Genomic DNA, 16994 nt, shown 5'->3' with positions numbered 1-16994 from the left:
GCAGATTTTTAAAGCCTTTATGGGGAGTTTGATCAACCCAAATAGAAAATACTAAAAATAAGTACTAAAATTGGGGATTCCCTCCACAAAGCCCACCAAGTGACCAGTGTCCCCATTGGCTTTTCATCTCTTTCTCTGAAATGGGAACAAGGAGCCTAGGATTACCAGACAGCTGTGAAAACCAGTTATACAAGAAAGCAACTGAAAAGAAACTGGGACTTCACAGGGAAAGGAAAAGGATAACCCCAAATATTGCAACCATGATCTAGAACAGGATGCTCTAGAATAAAACATGCAGGAAAACTTTTGAGCTTAAATTCACATAACATAAAATTAATCAGTTAAAGTGTATAATTCAGTGGCATTTTGTACATCTAGTACACTTGTGATTTGCTGGGTTTTTTAACTATTATACATCTGAGTGGGTATGAAGTGTCTCACTGTGGTGTTAATTTCCATTTCTTTTCCTTTTTTTTTTTGTAAAGGTTTTATTTATTTGAGAGAGAGCACAAGCAGGGGGAAGGACAAAGGGAGAGGGAGAGGCAGACTCCCTGCTGAGCAGGAAGCCAGCCGTGGGGCTCAATCCCAGGACCCTGGGATCATGACCTGAACCAAAGACAGTTACATTACTGAGCCACCGCCACCCAGGCACCCAGAAAGTTTCTAATTTTGATGAAGCCCAGTTCATCTGTTTTTTCTTTTGTTGCTTCTGCTTTTGTCATCATATCTTAGGAATCCGTTGCCACATGATAAGAAAAAAAATTTTAAGTACTCTTGGAATCTAAAAAGTATTATGGAAGAATTTAAAAACAAAAGAGAAGACTGTGTTTCCAGTGTGACATGTCAGGAGGTTGGAGGTCATCAAGAATTCTCAATCAGGAATTCTAGAACTTATTTTTACTCTGTCACCTGTGACACCAAATGTGTGTGGTTTTTCTACACCAACAACCAGTTCTCCAAATCTCCCAACACCAACTAGAGGTCTGATGATTCCATTTAATTCTGACACTAAGTACCCAGAGTCCGTGTCAGACCCCATAAGTTAAGGGCTCGGACCCACGAGACTGACCCCCCAACTTCAGAAGCCAATTGCAAGTCCAGGCCAACCAAACTTTTTCTGACTGACCAGCTGTCAATTGGGGGTTTTCATGGCCCACTTCTTGGATTTGATGATTTGCTAGAACAGCTCACAGGACTCAGGAGAATGCTTTACATATGGCTACTGTTTGAACAGGTAAATGGAAGAGATGCATAGGGGATTAAGGTACAGGGGTGATGGTGCTCAGACGTTTCCAGACCCTTTCTGGGCATGTCACCCTCCCAGCACCTCAATGTGCTCACCAATCCAGAAGTTCTACAAATCCTGTTGCTCAGAGGTTTTTATGAAGGTTCCGTTACAGAGGTGTGGTTGATTAAATCACTGGCCATTGGTGATTGGACGCATCTCCAACCACTCTCCCCTTGCTGGAGGTTGGGGGGTGGGACTGCAGGTCCTAACCCTCTGATCATACGTTGGTCTTTCTGTTGACCATTCGCCATCCTGAAGTTATCTAGGGGCCCACCAAGAATAAATTTATTAGCATAAGCTCAGATACGGTTAAAAGGGACTCATCATGAATAACAAAAGATGCTCCTCTCACCCCTATCACTCAGGAGATTCCAAGGGATTTAGAAGCTCTTGTACCAGAAACTGTGGACACAGATATCACAATAACAAAAGGAGAATAGCTGAACAATCTGAGTATCAGCCACTCTTGTTAGCTCCATCAGAGAATTGAGGTCACGAGGATAACTTCTTCCCCGCAAATTGAAGAGACTGGCAGATACAGCTTACCCAAGTGGAGGCAGCAGGAGCTGGTAACAGATAGGAAAACTTAAACTGTAATTGACAGATTACTGGAGGCTTAATGCAGACAAGCTTACGAGTTAAAAATTTCAAGTGGGGGGCGCCTGGGTGGCTCAGATGGTTAAGCGTCTGCCTTCGGCTCAGGTCATGATCCCAGGGTCCTGGGATCAAGCCCCACATCGGGCTCCTGGCTCAGCGGGGAGTCTGCTTCTCCCTCTTCCTCTGCTTCTCCCACTGCTCATGCTCTCTCTCTATATATATCTCTGTGTCTCAAATGAATAAATAAAATCTTAAAAAAAAAAAATTTCAAGGGGGTTTCATCTTAGGTGGGCCCCAGCAGGTTCTCAGGGTGTAGATCAGAGAAAAATCCTTTCATGCTTCTATAGGAGGTAAGGGAAATGGAACCATTTAAGAATATGCCCAGAGCATTCTGTGCTATTTAACCAAAGCTTACCATCAAGGGAAACTATTTTACCAGAGGCCAACTACCTTGGGTTTTATCAGAACCTAACTTGGTGGGAGGGAAATACTAGACTCCAGCCCCACCAGCCTTCCACAAGGAGAAGTGAAATACCCATCTCCACCCTCTCTACCCTTCTCTCATCCTAGGGGATGGGTGAAATGGAGACTCATCCAGTAAGAGTATGAAGCAAACAGCCCAGAGACATGGGCTCTTTAAAAGACTGAGACCTTATCATTGAACTGTAGAACACTTCCCTCCCCCACACCTTACCATCACATCAGTAGAGCTCCTGTATCCTACCAAGAGATAACAGTCAAAAGAACGACATGTCTCAAACCTCACTTAACTCTCTAGGAAAGCCCAAAGACAAGTAAGGAGAGACAAAATCAACAGACACCAGGGGAAATTTTTGCCCCTGGCAGCTACAGTTGCAAAAACAATACACATAGCTTATTTCCCAGGCAGATAAACCTAAATCCTCACATCAGAAACCTATTGACCTCAGTTCCTTTTACCCAGTTCATCAAGCCTCACTTTCAACAGGTAATTGCAAGGCACGCTTCTTAAAGGCAAAACAGTTTGAAGAGACAGAGCAAGCATCAGACCAGACTCAGATATGGAAGAGATTTTGGAAATTACCAGACTGGAAATTTTAAATAACTAGGATTAATATGCTAAGGGTCTAATGGAAAAAGTGGACAACATGCAAGAACAGGTGGGTAATGTAAATTAGAGAGAAATTCTAAGAAAGTATCAAGAGGAAAAGTTAGAAATAGGAAACAGTGTAACAGAAAAAAACAAAAAAAAGCCTTTTGTGGGCTTTTTAATAGACTAGACATGACCAAGGAAAGAATCAGTGAGTTTTTAGAAATATCAATAAAAACTTCCTGTCTTAGTCTGTTCAGGGGGCTATAGTGAAATACCCGTAGACCAAGTAGCTTATAAGCAACAGAAATTTACTGCTCACAGTCCTGGAGGCTGGGAAGTCCAAGGTCAAGATGCAAGCATGGTCTCATCCTGTTGAGGGTCCTCTTCCTGGTTCATAGCCAGTGCCTTCTCACTGTGTCCTCACGTGGTGGAAGGGACAAAGGATTCCTCTGGGGCCTCTTTTAGAACTCTGATCCCAACCATTCTCTTCCCAAAGGCCCTACTTCCTAATCCCATCACCCTTGGGAATTAGAACTAAACATGAATGGGGGGTGGGGCTTAAATATTCAGATATAACAATTCCCAAATGAAATGCAAAGAGAAAAAGAATGGGGGAAAAAAGAACATCCAAGGACTGTGGGACAATTAGAAAAGGTGTAACATGCAGTTAATGGGAGTATCAGGAGAAAAAGAGAAAGAAACAGAAGACAAAGTTAATGACTGAGAATTTTCCAAAATAATGACAAACACCAAACCACAGATCCAACTTAAAGAATACCAAGTAAGATAAATACCCAAAACTCTACACCTAAGTATATTGTATTTAAGCTGCAGAAAACTGAAGAGAAAATCTTGAAAAGAAGCCAGAGGGGGAAAACACTACCCATTATAGAGCAAGCAGAAGAATTATATCAGACTTCTCTGCAGAAACTATGCAAGCAAGAAGAGAATGGAGTGGAATATTTAAGGTATTGAAAGTAAAAAACCATCAACCTAGAAATCTGTATCTAGGGAAATCATCCTTCAAGGTGAAAAGGAAATAAAGACTTTCTCAGACAAATAAAAATTGAGGAAATTTTTCATCAGTACACGTGCCTTGCAAGAAATGTTAGAGGTTCTTAAGAGAGAAGAAATATGATATACATCAGAAACTTGTATATACATAAAGAACAGAACAGTCTTAGAAAAGAAATGAAGGTAATATTTTTTTCATATTCTTAATCTAATGGAGAAAAAGTTTGTTGAAAATAATAACAACAATGTATTTGGCTATTATATCTTATGGATAACTAAAATGAGTGACAGTAGTGTTACAAGGGTTGGGAGGGAGGTATTGGGAATACTCTGTTATAAGGCATTTGCACTACCCATGAAGTGTTATTTTAAAGAAGAATTAGAGGGGCACCTGGGTGGCTCATTTGGCTGCGTGTCCCAACTCTTGATTTCGGCTCAGGTCCTGATCTCGGGGTTGTGAGATCAAGCCCTGTGCGGGCGAGGAGCCTGCTTAAGGTTTTCTCTCTCCCTCTCCCTCTGCCCCCCCACCCCACCTAAAAAGAAAAAAAGAGGAATTAGATTCATTGGAAATGTATGTTGCAAACCCTAGGGTAACCACTAAAAACTTTTAAGGAAAAATATAATCGATATGCTAGCAGAGGAGAGAAAATTGAATCATAAAATGCTCAATTAAAACCAGGGAAGGCAGAAAGAAAGTGAAAGAGAAAAATGAAAGCACAAGGGCAGCACGTAGAAAAGTAACAGGATAATTAATCCCACTATATCAGTATTCATACACTGACTTTAAAAGTAAGCAAACAAACAATAAACTAGGAATAGAAGGGCATGACCTCAACATGATAAAAGCCTTCTATGAAAAATTCACAACCAAAGTCAAGAGTGAAAGACTCAAAGCTTTTCCCCTAAGATCAGGGACAGGACAAGGATGCACACTTTCACCAATTCTACTCAGCACAGTACTACAAGGCCTAGCCAAAGCATTAGGCAAGAAAAAGAAATAAGGTACCTAAACTGCAGAGGAAGAAGTAAAATTATCTACCTTCATTAATGATATGATCTTAAAAGTAGAAAACCTGAGATTGATGAAACTGTTAGACCTAATAAATTCAGCAAAGTTGAAGGATACAAATAAACACCTGTAATCAGTCGTATCTCTATCTATACGTTAGCAATGAACAGTCCAAAAAGGAAAGTAGGAAAACAATCCCATTATATGATCGCATCAAAAAGGATAAAATATTTAGGAGTAAATTAACCAAGGAGGCAAAAAATCTACACTGAAGACTATAAAACGTTGCTGAAAGATACTAAAGAAGACAAGTAAATAGAAAAGACATCCTGTGTTCACGGACTGGAAAACTTAATATTGTTAAGATGATGATAGTACCGAAAGTGATCTACAGATACAATGTAGTCCCTATCAAAAGCCCAAAGACATTTTGCAAAAATAGAAAAAGCCATAAAAAAATTCACATGGACTCTCAAGGGACTCAAACAGCCCATACATCTTGAAAAAGAACAAAGTTGGAAGTCTCACACTTCCTGATTTCAAAACTTACTACAAAGATAGAGTAAGCAAAACCATGTGGTACTGGCATAAAGACAGACATATAGACCAGTGGATAGAACTGAGACCCCCAAGTAAACCCTTGCTTATATATATGGTCAAATGATTTTCAGCAAGACTGCCAAGACTGTTCAGTGGGGAAAAGGACAGTCTTTTGAATGAATGGTGCTGGAAAGATCAGAAATCTGCATGAAAAAGAATGAAGATGGACTTTTACCTAACACCATATACAAAATTAATTCAAAATGGGCAAAAATAAAACCCTAATTATAAGAGCTAAAACTGAAACAACAACAACAACAATATAGGGGAAAATCTTTATTTTTTTTTTAAGATTTTATTTATTTGACAGAGAGACGCAAGTGAGAGAGGGAACATAGGGGGAGTGGGAGAGGAAGAAGCAGGTTTCCCGCTGAGCAGGAAGCCCGATGCAGGGCTCGATCCCAGGACTCTGGGATCATGAGCCAAAGGCAGATGCTTAACGACTGAGCCACCCAGGTGCCCCAGGGAAAATCTTTATGACACTGGATTAGGCAATGATTTCTTGGGTATGATACCAAAGGAATAAGCAACAAAAGAAAAGATAGATGGACTGGGTTTCATCAAAATTAAATACTCTTGTGCATGAAAAGATAGTTTCAAGAGTATGAAAAGGCTACCCACTGAATGGAAGGAGATACTTGTAAATCCTATATATGAAGGGGATTAATATCCAGAATATATGAAGAACTTCTACAGATCAACAGCAACAAAAAACAAATGGCCCAATTCAAAAACAGAAGACTTGAATAGACATTTTTCCATGAAAGATAAATAGCCAATCAACACAAGAGAACATTATTTACATTACTAGTCATTAGGAAAAGGCATATTAAAACGACAAGACTTCACTTTACACCAATTACAATGGCCATTATAAAAATAACAGAAAAAAGTGCTGGCAAGGATGTAGACAGAATGGAAATCTTGTGCATTGCTGAAAGGAATGTAAAATAGCCACTGTGGCAGATAGTATGTGTGGTCTTATCAACGTAATATAATATAATATAATATAATATAATATAATATAATATAATATAATATATGGTAATATAAATTACCATATGATGCAGCAATTCCACTTCCGGTTATATACCCAAAAAGAACTGAAAGCAGGGAATCAAACAGATATTTGTACACCAATGTTCATAGCAGCATTATTTACAATAGCCAAGGTGGAAGAGACCCAAACGTCTATCAACAGGTAAATGGATAAACAAAATGTTGTATATACATACAATGGAATATTATTCAGGCTTAATAAGGAATGAAATTCTGATATATGCTCTAACTTGGATGAACCTTGAAACATATGATTCTAAACCATATGTAAAAAGGACCACTTTTTTTTTTTTTTAAGATTTTATTTATTTGAGACAGAGAGAATGAGAGAGAGAGAGCACATGAGAGGGGGCAGGGTCAGAGGGAGAAGCAGGCTCCCTGCCGAGCAGGGAGCCCGATGCGGGACTCGATCCAGGGACTCCAGGATCATGACCTGAGCCAGAAGCAGTCGCTTAACCAACTGAGCCACCCAGGCGCCCCAAAAGGACCACTTTCTTAGACCACAGACAAAAATAAACGCAAAATGGATTCAAGACCTAAATGTGAAACCTGAAATCATAAAAAATCCCAGAAGAAAACATAGGCAGTAATCTCTTTGACATCAGCCGTAACATATTTATGGATATGTCTCCTCATGCAAGAAAAACAAACTACTGGGACTACACCAAAATAAAAAGCTTCTGCACAGCAAAGGAGACGATCAACAAAACAAAAAGGTGGCCTACAGAATGGGAGAAGATATTTGCTAATGACATATCCAATAAGGGATTAACATACATAAAGAATTTATACAACACCACCAAAAAAACAAAAATGGGCAGTGGGCCTGAATAGATATTTTTCTAAGGAAGACGTCCAGATGGCCAACAGACACGTGAAAAGATCCCCAACATCACTGATCATCAGGGAAATGGAAATCAAAACCATAATGAGAATATCACATGACACCCGTCAGAATGGCTAGAATCAAAAAGACTAGAGATGAAAAGGTGTTGGCAAGGATGTGAAGAAAAAGGAACATTCATGCACTGGTGGTGGGAATGCAAACTGGTGCAGCCACCAAGGAAAATAGCATAGAGGTTTCTCAAAAAAATAAAAATAGAAATACCATATGATTGAGTAATGCCACTCCTAGGTATTTACACAGAGAGCAAAACACTAATTTGAAAATATATATATACATATATATGTATATGAAATGGAATATTACTCAGCCATAAAAAGAATGAGATCTTGCCACTTGCAACCACACCATGAATGGACCTAGAGGGTGTAATGCTAAGTGAAATAAGGTAGACAAAGACAATTACAATTTTATTTCACTTGTGTGTAGGATCTATAAAACCAACAAGATGAACAAAGAAGCAACCAAAAAAGATCTAGACCCTTAAATACAGAGAACAAACACGTGGATGCCAGTGGGAAGGTAAGGTGGGTGGGGGGATGGGTGAAGTAGATAAAGGGGATTACCAGGTATTAAAAAAATTAAATAAAAATTGGGAGGTGGGAGAAAGTGCAAGTTCTTTAATTTCCTAAGTTTTCCTATGAGTAGATCCCACGTAGGGTTAAAATGTATGGTATAAATAAGCCTCCAACTTCTTTTCTTAAATAAAATTTAAAAGTGTTTTACTTTAAGGGATATTTTAATTCAATAATATCTTACGTGATGAAACCTCACTTGAAAGTTGGCAATTCAGTTTCACTTTGGTCTTTCTCTTTTGTTGAATTTCGGTACAATTAAATTTGCTTTTAAAAATAGTGCTATACAAGTTGGCGGAGGAGTAGGAGACCTATATTTCATCTGGTGCCAGGAATTCAGCTGGATAGGGATCAAACCATTCTGAACACTTACAAACTCAACAGGAGATCGAAGAAAAGAATAGCAACAACTCTCTCATCAGAAAAGCGACCACTTTCTGGAAGGTAGGACGTGCGGAGGAGTGAATCCGAGGCGATATTCGGGAAGCTAGACTGCGGGGGTCTGAGCCTCCGTCGGCCGCTTCTGGCAAGTGATAGAGCCGCAGAGCACAAAATCAGAACTTTTAGAAGTCTGCTCCGCTGAGGGACGTCACTCCGGTGACTAAGCGGGGGGTGGAACCTTCGCGGGACAGTGGGGTCTCAGGACCCTCGGGGTCACAGAAAGACCGGGGGTGCCTGAGTGCGGCAGAGCTCCCAGGGATCGGAGCGGGGAAGCCGGCTGCAGAGACGGAGCCCAGGCGCGGGCTCTCAGCTCGAGGTTGCCATAAACCGTGATCTGCGGCACAGTCAGGCCACTGCTCCTCCAGCAGGGACCCAACAAGCGGCAGATCCGGGGAGACTCCTCCACCGGGAGGAGCGGCGCGGGAGCGCACCGCAGGGATCTGCTGGGTTTGGAGACTCCACCCGGGGTCGGGTGCCAGAGATAGAAACGCGCGGTCACAGGCCGGGTGAGCACGGAGTGCGGCTGGAGACCGGGGAGATGGAGTGACTGACGGCTTTTCTCTGGGGGCTCACTGAGGAGCGGGCCCCGAGTTCTCGGCTCCTCCGGGGCGGAGATTGGGAGGCCGCCATTTTCACACTCAGCCTCCAAAGCTGTACGGAAACCTTGCAGGGAACAAAGGCTCCCGAGAGCAAACCCGAGCAGATTACTTAGCCCAGACCGGGCTCCGCCTCTGGCAAAGACATTTGGGAACCACGGCAACAGGCCCCTCCCCAGAAGATCAGCGAGAACAGCCAGCCAAGACCAAGTTTACCGATCAATGAGAACGGCAGAACTCCAGCGCTAGGGGAATACTGCATATAGAATCCATGGCTTTTTTCCCATGATTCTTTAGTCTTTCAAAGTTAATTTTTTTAATTTTCTTTTTTTTTCTCTTTTTAAAAAATTTTTCTTCTTTCCTTTTTCAACCAACTTATCAAATCCTTTTTTAAAATCTTTTTTTAGGGCGCCTGGGTGGCTCAGTTGGTTGAGCGACTGCCTTCGGCTCAGGTCATGATCCTGGAGTCCCGGGATCGAGTCCCGCATCGGGCTCCCTGCTCGACAGGGAGTCTGCTTCTCCCTCTCCCACTCCCCGTTTGTGTTCCCTCTCTCGCTGTGTCTTTCTCTGTCAAATAAATAAATAAAATCTTAAAAAAAAAAAAAAAAAAAAAAAAATCTTTTTTTAATTTTCATTTTTATAGTCATAGTCTATCCCTTCACAGCACTTAACCATATTTTTGTGTATATATATGTTTTTCTTTCCTTACAATTTTGGGATGCAGTCCTTCTAACAGACCAAAATACACCCAAAATCTAGTGTATGGCTCTGTTCTAGTTACCCGCTGATCATATTCTCTCTTTTTTTCTTTTCTCCCTTTTTTGTTTTGTTTTGCTTTGTTACAGCCTTTTTAAATTTTCATCTTTACACTTATATTCTATCCTCTCAATGTATTTAATTTAATTTTATTTTTGTACATATACAAGTTTTTCTTTTTTCACAAATTTGGGATCTAGTCTTCTAAAAAAAAAGACCAAAATACACACAGAATCCAGCGTATTTCTCTATTCTGCTCACCTGCCTGATTATATTCTGCCCCCACTCCCCAGTTTTGGGTCTCTTCTGATTTGTTTAGCGTATATTTCTCTGGGGTGGTTGTTGTCATTTTAGTACTCTGTTCTCTCATTCATCTATTCTTCCCTGAACAGAATGACAAGACGGAAAAACTCACCTCAAAAAAGAGAACAAGAGGCAGTACTGACTGCCAGGGACCCAATCAATATGGACATCAGTAAGATGTCGGAACTAGAGTTCAGAATAATGATTATAAAGATACTAGCTGGGCTTGAAAAAAGCATAGAAGACACTAGAGAATCCCTTCCTGGAGAAATCAGAGAACTAAAATCTAACCAAGTTGAAATCAAAAAGGCTATTAAAAGATTCAATCAAAAATGGAGTCTCTAAGTGCTAGGATAAATGAGGCAGAAGAGAGAATTAGTGATATAGAAGACCAAACGATGGAGAATAAAGAAGCTGAGAAAAAGAGAGATAAACAACTACAAGGGGAGAATTCGAGAGATAAGTGATACCATAAAGCGAAACAATATTAAAATAATTGGGATCCCAGAAGAAGAGGAAAGAGAGAGAAGGGCAGAAGGTATATTGGAGCAAATTATACAAGGGCATGATATATTCAGGGTATTAAACAAGAAAAATATGCAGCCAAGAATACCCATCTAGGGGGTGCCTGGGTGGCTCAGTTGGTTAAGTGACTGCCTTCGGCTCAGGTCATGATCCTGGAGTCCCGGGATCGAGTCCCGCATCAGGCTCCCTGCTCGGCAGGGAGTCTGCTTCTCCCTCTGACCCTCCCCCCTCTCATGTACTCGCTCTCTCTCATTCTCTCTCTCTCTCTCAAATAAATAAAATATTAAAAAAAAAAAAAAAAGAATACCCATCTAGGATGTCATTCAAAATAGAGGAAGTGAAAAAACTTCCAGGACAAACAGACACTAATTTGTGATCACCAAACCAGCCCTACAAGAAATACTAAAAGGGGTCCTCTAAGCAAAGAAAGAGCCCAAAGTAACATAGACCAGAAAAAAATAGAGACAATATACAGTAATAGTCACCTTACAGGCACTAAATTCATATCTTTCAATATTTACTTTGAATGTAAATGGGCTAAATACCCCCAATCAAAAGACACAGGCTATCAGATTGGATTAAAAAACAAGACCCATCGATATGCTGTCTGCAAGAGACTCATTTTAGACCCAAAGACACCTCCAGGTTGAAAGTGAGGGAGTGGAAAACTCTTTATCATGCTAATGGACATCAAAAGAAAGCTGGGGTGGCAATCCTTATATCAGACAGATTAGCTTTTAAACCAAAGACTGTAATAAGTGATGAGGAAGGACACTATATCCTACTTAAAGGGTCTATCCAACAAGAAGATCTAACAATTGTAAATATTTATGCCCCTAACATGGGAGCAGCCAATTATACAAGCCAATTAATAACAAAATCAAAGAAACACATCCATAATAATATAATAATAGTAGGGGACTTTAACACCCCTCTCACTGCAAGGGACAGATCATCTAAGCAGAAGAACAACAAGGAAATAAGGGCTTTGAATGACACACTGGACCAGATGGACTTCACAGATACATTCAGAACATTCCATCCCAAAGCAACAGAATACACATTCTTCTTGAGTGCACATGGAACATTTTCCAGAAAAGATCACATCCTGGGTCACAAATCAGGTCTCAACTGGTACCCAAAGATTGGGATCATTCCCTGCATATTTTCGGACCACAGTACTTTGAAACTGGAACTCAATCACAAGAGGAAATTTGGAAAGAACTCAAATACATGGAGGCTAAAGAGCATCCTACTAAAGAATGAAAGGGTCAACCAGGAAATTAAAGAAGAATTTTAAAAAATTCATGGAAACAAGTGCAAATGAAAACACAACTGTTCAAAATCTTTGGGATGAAGCAAAGGCAGTCTTAAGAGGGAAATATATAGCACTACAAGCCTTTCTCAAGAAACAGGAAAAGTCTCAAATACACAACCTAACCCTATACCTAAAGGAGCTGAAGAAAGAATGGCAAATAAAGCCTAAACCCAGCAGGAGAAGAGAAGTAATAAAGATTAGAGCAGAAAAATCAATGAAATAGAAACCAAAAGAATAGTAGAATAGGTCAATGAAACTAGGAGCTTGTTCTTTGAAAGAATTAATAAGATTAATAAATAAGATTGATAAATCTCTGGCCAGACTTTCAAAAAGAAAAGAGGGTGCCTGGGTGGCTTAGTTGGTTAACTGTCTGCCTTCAGCTCAGGTCATGATCCCAGGGTCCTGGGATCAAGTCCCACATCGGGCTCTCTGCTCAATGGGGAGCTTGCTCCTCCCTCTCCCTTTGCCCCTCCCCTGCTTGTGCTCTGTCTCGCTCATTCTCTCTCTCAAATAAATAAATAAAATCTTAAAAAAAAAAAAAGGAAATAGAAAGGATCCAAATAAATATAATCATGAATGAAGGAGGGGAGATCACAACGAACACTGAATAGAACAATTATAAGAACATATTATGAGCAACTCTATGCCAACAAATCAGGCAATCTGGAAGTAATGAATGCATTCCTAGAGACATATAAACTACCAAAACTGAACCAGGAAGAAATAGAAAACCTGAACAGACCCATCACCAGCAAGGAAATTGAAGCAGTAATCAAAAATTTCCCAACAAACAAAGCCCAGGGCCAGATGGCTTCCCAGGGGAATTCTACCAAACATTTCAAGAAGAATTAATACCTATTCTTCTGAAACTGTTCCAAAAAATCAAAATGGAAGGAAAACTTCCAAACTCTTTTTATGAGGCCAGCATCACCTTGATCCCAAAATCAGAGAAAGACCCCACCAAAAAGGAGAATTACAGACCAATATCCCTGATGAACATGGATGCAAAAATTCTCACTTCACAGTAGAGTTACAGAAGGGAAAATAAACAAAATAAATAATAAAAAAGCAGCCCTACGTGAACAGCTGAACGCCATTGAAGCAGGCCTCCACTCCTCTCCTCAGGAAGCGCCCTTGCCCCCAAGGGCACTTGCCCAGAGGAAACACTAGTTTCTTTCTTTTTTTTTTTTTAAAGATTTTATTTATTTGACAGAGAGAGACACAGCGGTAGAGGGAACACAAGCAGGGGGAGTCGGAGAGGGAATAGCAGGCTTCCCGCAGAGCAGGGAGCCCGATGCGGGGCTCGATCCCAGGACCCTGGTATCATGACCTGAGCCGAAGGCAGACACTTAATGACTGAGCCACCCAGGCGCCCCTCACTAGTTTCTTCTGCAGTCTTCCAGTTGTTTCTTTAAGCAACAGTAAGGGAATATGAATGTATGTTCATTCCCACCATTTCTTACACAAATGGCAGCACACCACTGTACATCATCTTGGTTTTTTTCATAACAATGTATTCTAGAGATAGTTCCATATTGGTGCAATGAAAGCTTTCCTCTTTTTCCTTTTTTCTTTTTGTTTTGTTTTGTTTTTTCCTTAATTTTTAGAAGCTCTTACTCCACTAATAAATATGGCTTCATCAGGGCCCTGGGATCCGACCCACTTATGATTAGTGATGATTCCTCTTGGTGAGGAGCTAGATGTAAGTTGGAAGAGTAATGGGAGCTTTGGCTTCTCCAGTCTCAGATATGGTTCAAAAAACAATTATATGCTGTGGTCAGGAAACAGTAGGCGGGGCGCCTGTGTGGCTCAGTTCCCTGCTCCGCAGGAAGCCTGCTTCTCCCTCTCCCACTCCCCCCTGCTTGTGTTCCCTCTCTCGCTGTGTCTCTCTCTGTCAAATAAATAAATAAAATCTTAAAAAAAAAAAATTTAGCGGTAGGGGAGATTAGGTGTCAATACAGACTAAACACTTAATGTCACTTCTTCCTGCTCCGAGTCCCCTTGACACGGTAAAAATCCCATTACTGAAATAGACATTTGGGGGAATGCCTAGGTGATAAAAAGCTGATGGGATCAGATTGACAGAAAATTAGGAGAAGACGCAGTCCAAATCCTAAGTAGAAAGGTACTATAATAGCAGTTTCCAACAAAATGCTAGGGAATCATGGAGCTTAGAGTTAAATGCGGAGAACAGTAGGGAGTTCTGGGGCATCACCAGGATAATTCAAGTAGGCTCTCTGGGGGATTTGGGACAGACAGGCCTATCCCTCCTCAGTAGGCTGAGTTGCTGGTGGCAGCCACATTTGCCCAAGGATAAAGCCCTGAAAACTCGTTTCTCCATAAACACTCTAGCAGCGGAGAGCTCACAGAATTAAGTGCCAGGAGTGGAAATAACAACAGAGCAAACCTCACAGTTAACTCTGGAAGCCTGCTGGTACTGCTCCTCTTCAACCCAACCAGGGCAATAAGATGGGTCAAACAATGGAGGTGCCAATGCTGGAAGGAGATAGACAAGAATGCAATTATTTGCATGTGATAAGATTGCCCACCCGGAAACTAGAGAAAAGGTTGAAAAATTATTAGAATTAAGAGGATTTAGGACACTTGTAAGATGTAAAGTCAGCTTTCAAAAACCCAAGAGTTTTCTGCATCATCAATTACGAATTAGAAATTTTAATTAAAAAAAAAAGATCATATTCACAATAGTGAAAACAAATACACCAAGAGAAAATCTGAATACCTATGAATGAGGCCTAGCAAGAAGTAGGCAAAACCCAGGGAAAGAAGGGCACGTTGATGCCGACCTGCAATAGCACCTGCCCTACCTTACCTCCAGTTTCTGGGACTCAAGGGCCAGATGGGGTGCTCTTAGCCTCCCGATGGCAGCTAACTTCGGCGGTATGCCTCTGTCCCCGAGCTTAAAGGCCACAGGAACTGATGGGAGTTTCAGTCTCTCCTCATGGGGCCCCAGCTTCTTGGGGTTCCCTGTCTGCCTTTGATCTCCTCTGCTTTATATTCATCTTCTCTTCCCAATGGCCTCCCCCACCAACTCCAGGCTCCAGTGCCAGAGGCCCTGTCAACAACCTCACAGAGATTGCTTAAGCAGCCCTGTATAAACCAGTTTGCCGTAACAAATGGATATAAACAGGGATGTATATATCTGCTGCTGGTTCTACTTCTCTGGCAAACCCTGGCTTGAGACAGCACCTTTCAAAGATCAAGCCCCAAGTAAAACACCATCAATTCTGCGACACGGGCAGAAGCGTGCTCTCAGGAAATAGGTCATTGTTGGTTAGAGATGGAATATGGCATAGAGTGAGAATTAGTCCATTCATTCATTCATTACACGTCCGGGGCCCCGCACTGGCAAAGGCCCAAAGGAGGCTTGTCCTCTCTGGACTCCTGGTAATGACACAAACCTGGAATTCAGCAAAACTCTTCAATTGAGAAGCAGGTAGATTGACAATTTACACCCTTTGATGGAGTGATTCTATTCCTAGGACTTGTCCTGAGGAAAGATTCAGGGATGTTAGTAATTCGTACACCTAGGATGCTCATCACAATCTTATTTATAGGGGCACCTGGTTGGCTTGGTCATTAAGCATCTGCCTTCAGCTCAGATCGTGGTCCCAGGGTCCTGGGATCGAGCCCCGCATTGGGCTCCCTGCTCAGCGGGAAGCCTGCTTCTCCCTCTCCCTCTCCCCCTGCTTGTGTTCCCTCGCTCGCTGTGTCTCTGTCAAATAAATAAAATCCTAGGGGAAAAAAATCTTATTTATAAAGAGAAGCAATTTAAATGTCCACTATCAGGGAAGCATTAAAGAAATGATACAAGGAAATATTATAGAGGCACTAAAAACCATGTCTTTAACATGGGATGGGGGAGATCACATATTCAGTGTAACCCTACATCTGTGAGTAATAGAAAAAATACTGGAATACAATACATTGAAATGCTTCAGTTTTTATATGTTAGGGGTGAAATTATAGGTATCTTAAAATTTCTACTTTATATTTTTATGCATTTTCACAAGTACTCCATATTGTTAAAGTATAACTTTAATAATTTAAAAGGGTAATTTTAGAAATCTGAGTACCTACTAAGTACAATAGCAAGAAGTACTTTTTTGGATGAAGAACTGACATGCCTTTTTTTTTTTTTTTTAAAGATTTTATTTATTTATTTGAGAGAGAGAATGAGATAGAGCATGAGAGTGGGGAGGGTCAGAGGGAGAAGCAGACTCCCCGCTGAGCAGGGAGCCCAAGGCGGGACTCGATCCTGGGACTCCAGGATCATGACCTGAGCCGAAGGCAGTTGCTTAACCAACAGAGCCACCCAGGCGCCCAACATGTCTTTATTCTTTTTTTTTTTTTTTAAAGATTTTATTTATTTATTCATGAGAGACAGAGAGAGAGAGAAAGAGAGAAGCAGGCTCCCAAAGAGCAGGGAGCCCGATGCGGGACTCGATCCCAGGACCCTGGGATCATGACCTGAGCCGAAGGCAGACGCTTAACCGTCTGAGCCACCCAGGCGCCCAACATGTCTTTATTCTAAAGAAGCTTAGAGGCTAATAGGGAAGAGATTTTATGTTTTTTTGCTTTTTTAAAGTTGAATTATAAAACCCCAGCAGCCTTCTTAGGGCAGAGGCCCTTGCAATTTGGTTAAATGGTACTTCCTGGTGTTTAGGATGATTCTTGGTAGAGATGAGACAGTAATAAACATTTGGCAGTTGTTGTGTCCCAAATAGAGAATGACAAAGTCCTGCTGGATATCAGTCAAATGCCCCATAGGCCCCCAGCCTGTACCAAAAAAAGAGATGACATTGAAGACAGTTATTCATTAAGCCACCAAATAACATTTCCAAAAAGTTAAAATAAGAAACTAAGCACCTGTTCGTGTGGGCAGAGGGAGGATCTTAGGACAGCCTCAAGATTAAAAT

At 41.1% G+C, this 16994-nt stretch overlaps 1 long non-coding RNA gene across 1 annotated transcript; it reads right to left on the bottom strand.

Moving 5' to 3' along the window:
• Positions 1-1429: 1429 nt before the first annotated feature.
• On the bottom strand, positions 1430-15559 carry LOC123840589 (uncharacterized). Its single transcript, XR_006790024.2, has 4 exons — positions 15477-15559; positions 14470-14553; positions 1641-1854; positions 1430-1550 (listed from the first exon to the last, which is right to left on the bottom strand). It is a non-coding gene; the product is annotated as an uncharacterized LOC123840589 (long non-coding RNA).
• Positions 15560-16994: the final 1435 nt, after the last annotated feature.

The sequence above is a fragment of the Mirounga angustirostris genome, unplaced genomic scaffold, assembly GCF_029215605.1.
Source record: "Mirounga angustirostris isolate CCGP_5_RB_7025 unplaced genomic scaffold, mMirAng1.0.hap1 SCAF_17, whole genome shotgun sequence".
NCBI classification, from domain to species: domain Eukaryota; kingdom Metazoa; phylum Chordata; class Mammalia; order Carnivora; family Phocidae; genus Mirounga; species Mirounga angustirostris.
This window is presented reverse-complemented; position numbering and strand designations above follow the sequence as displayed.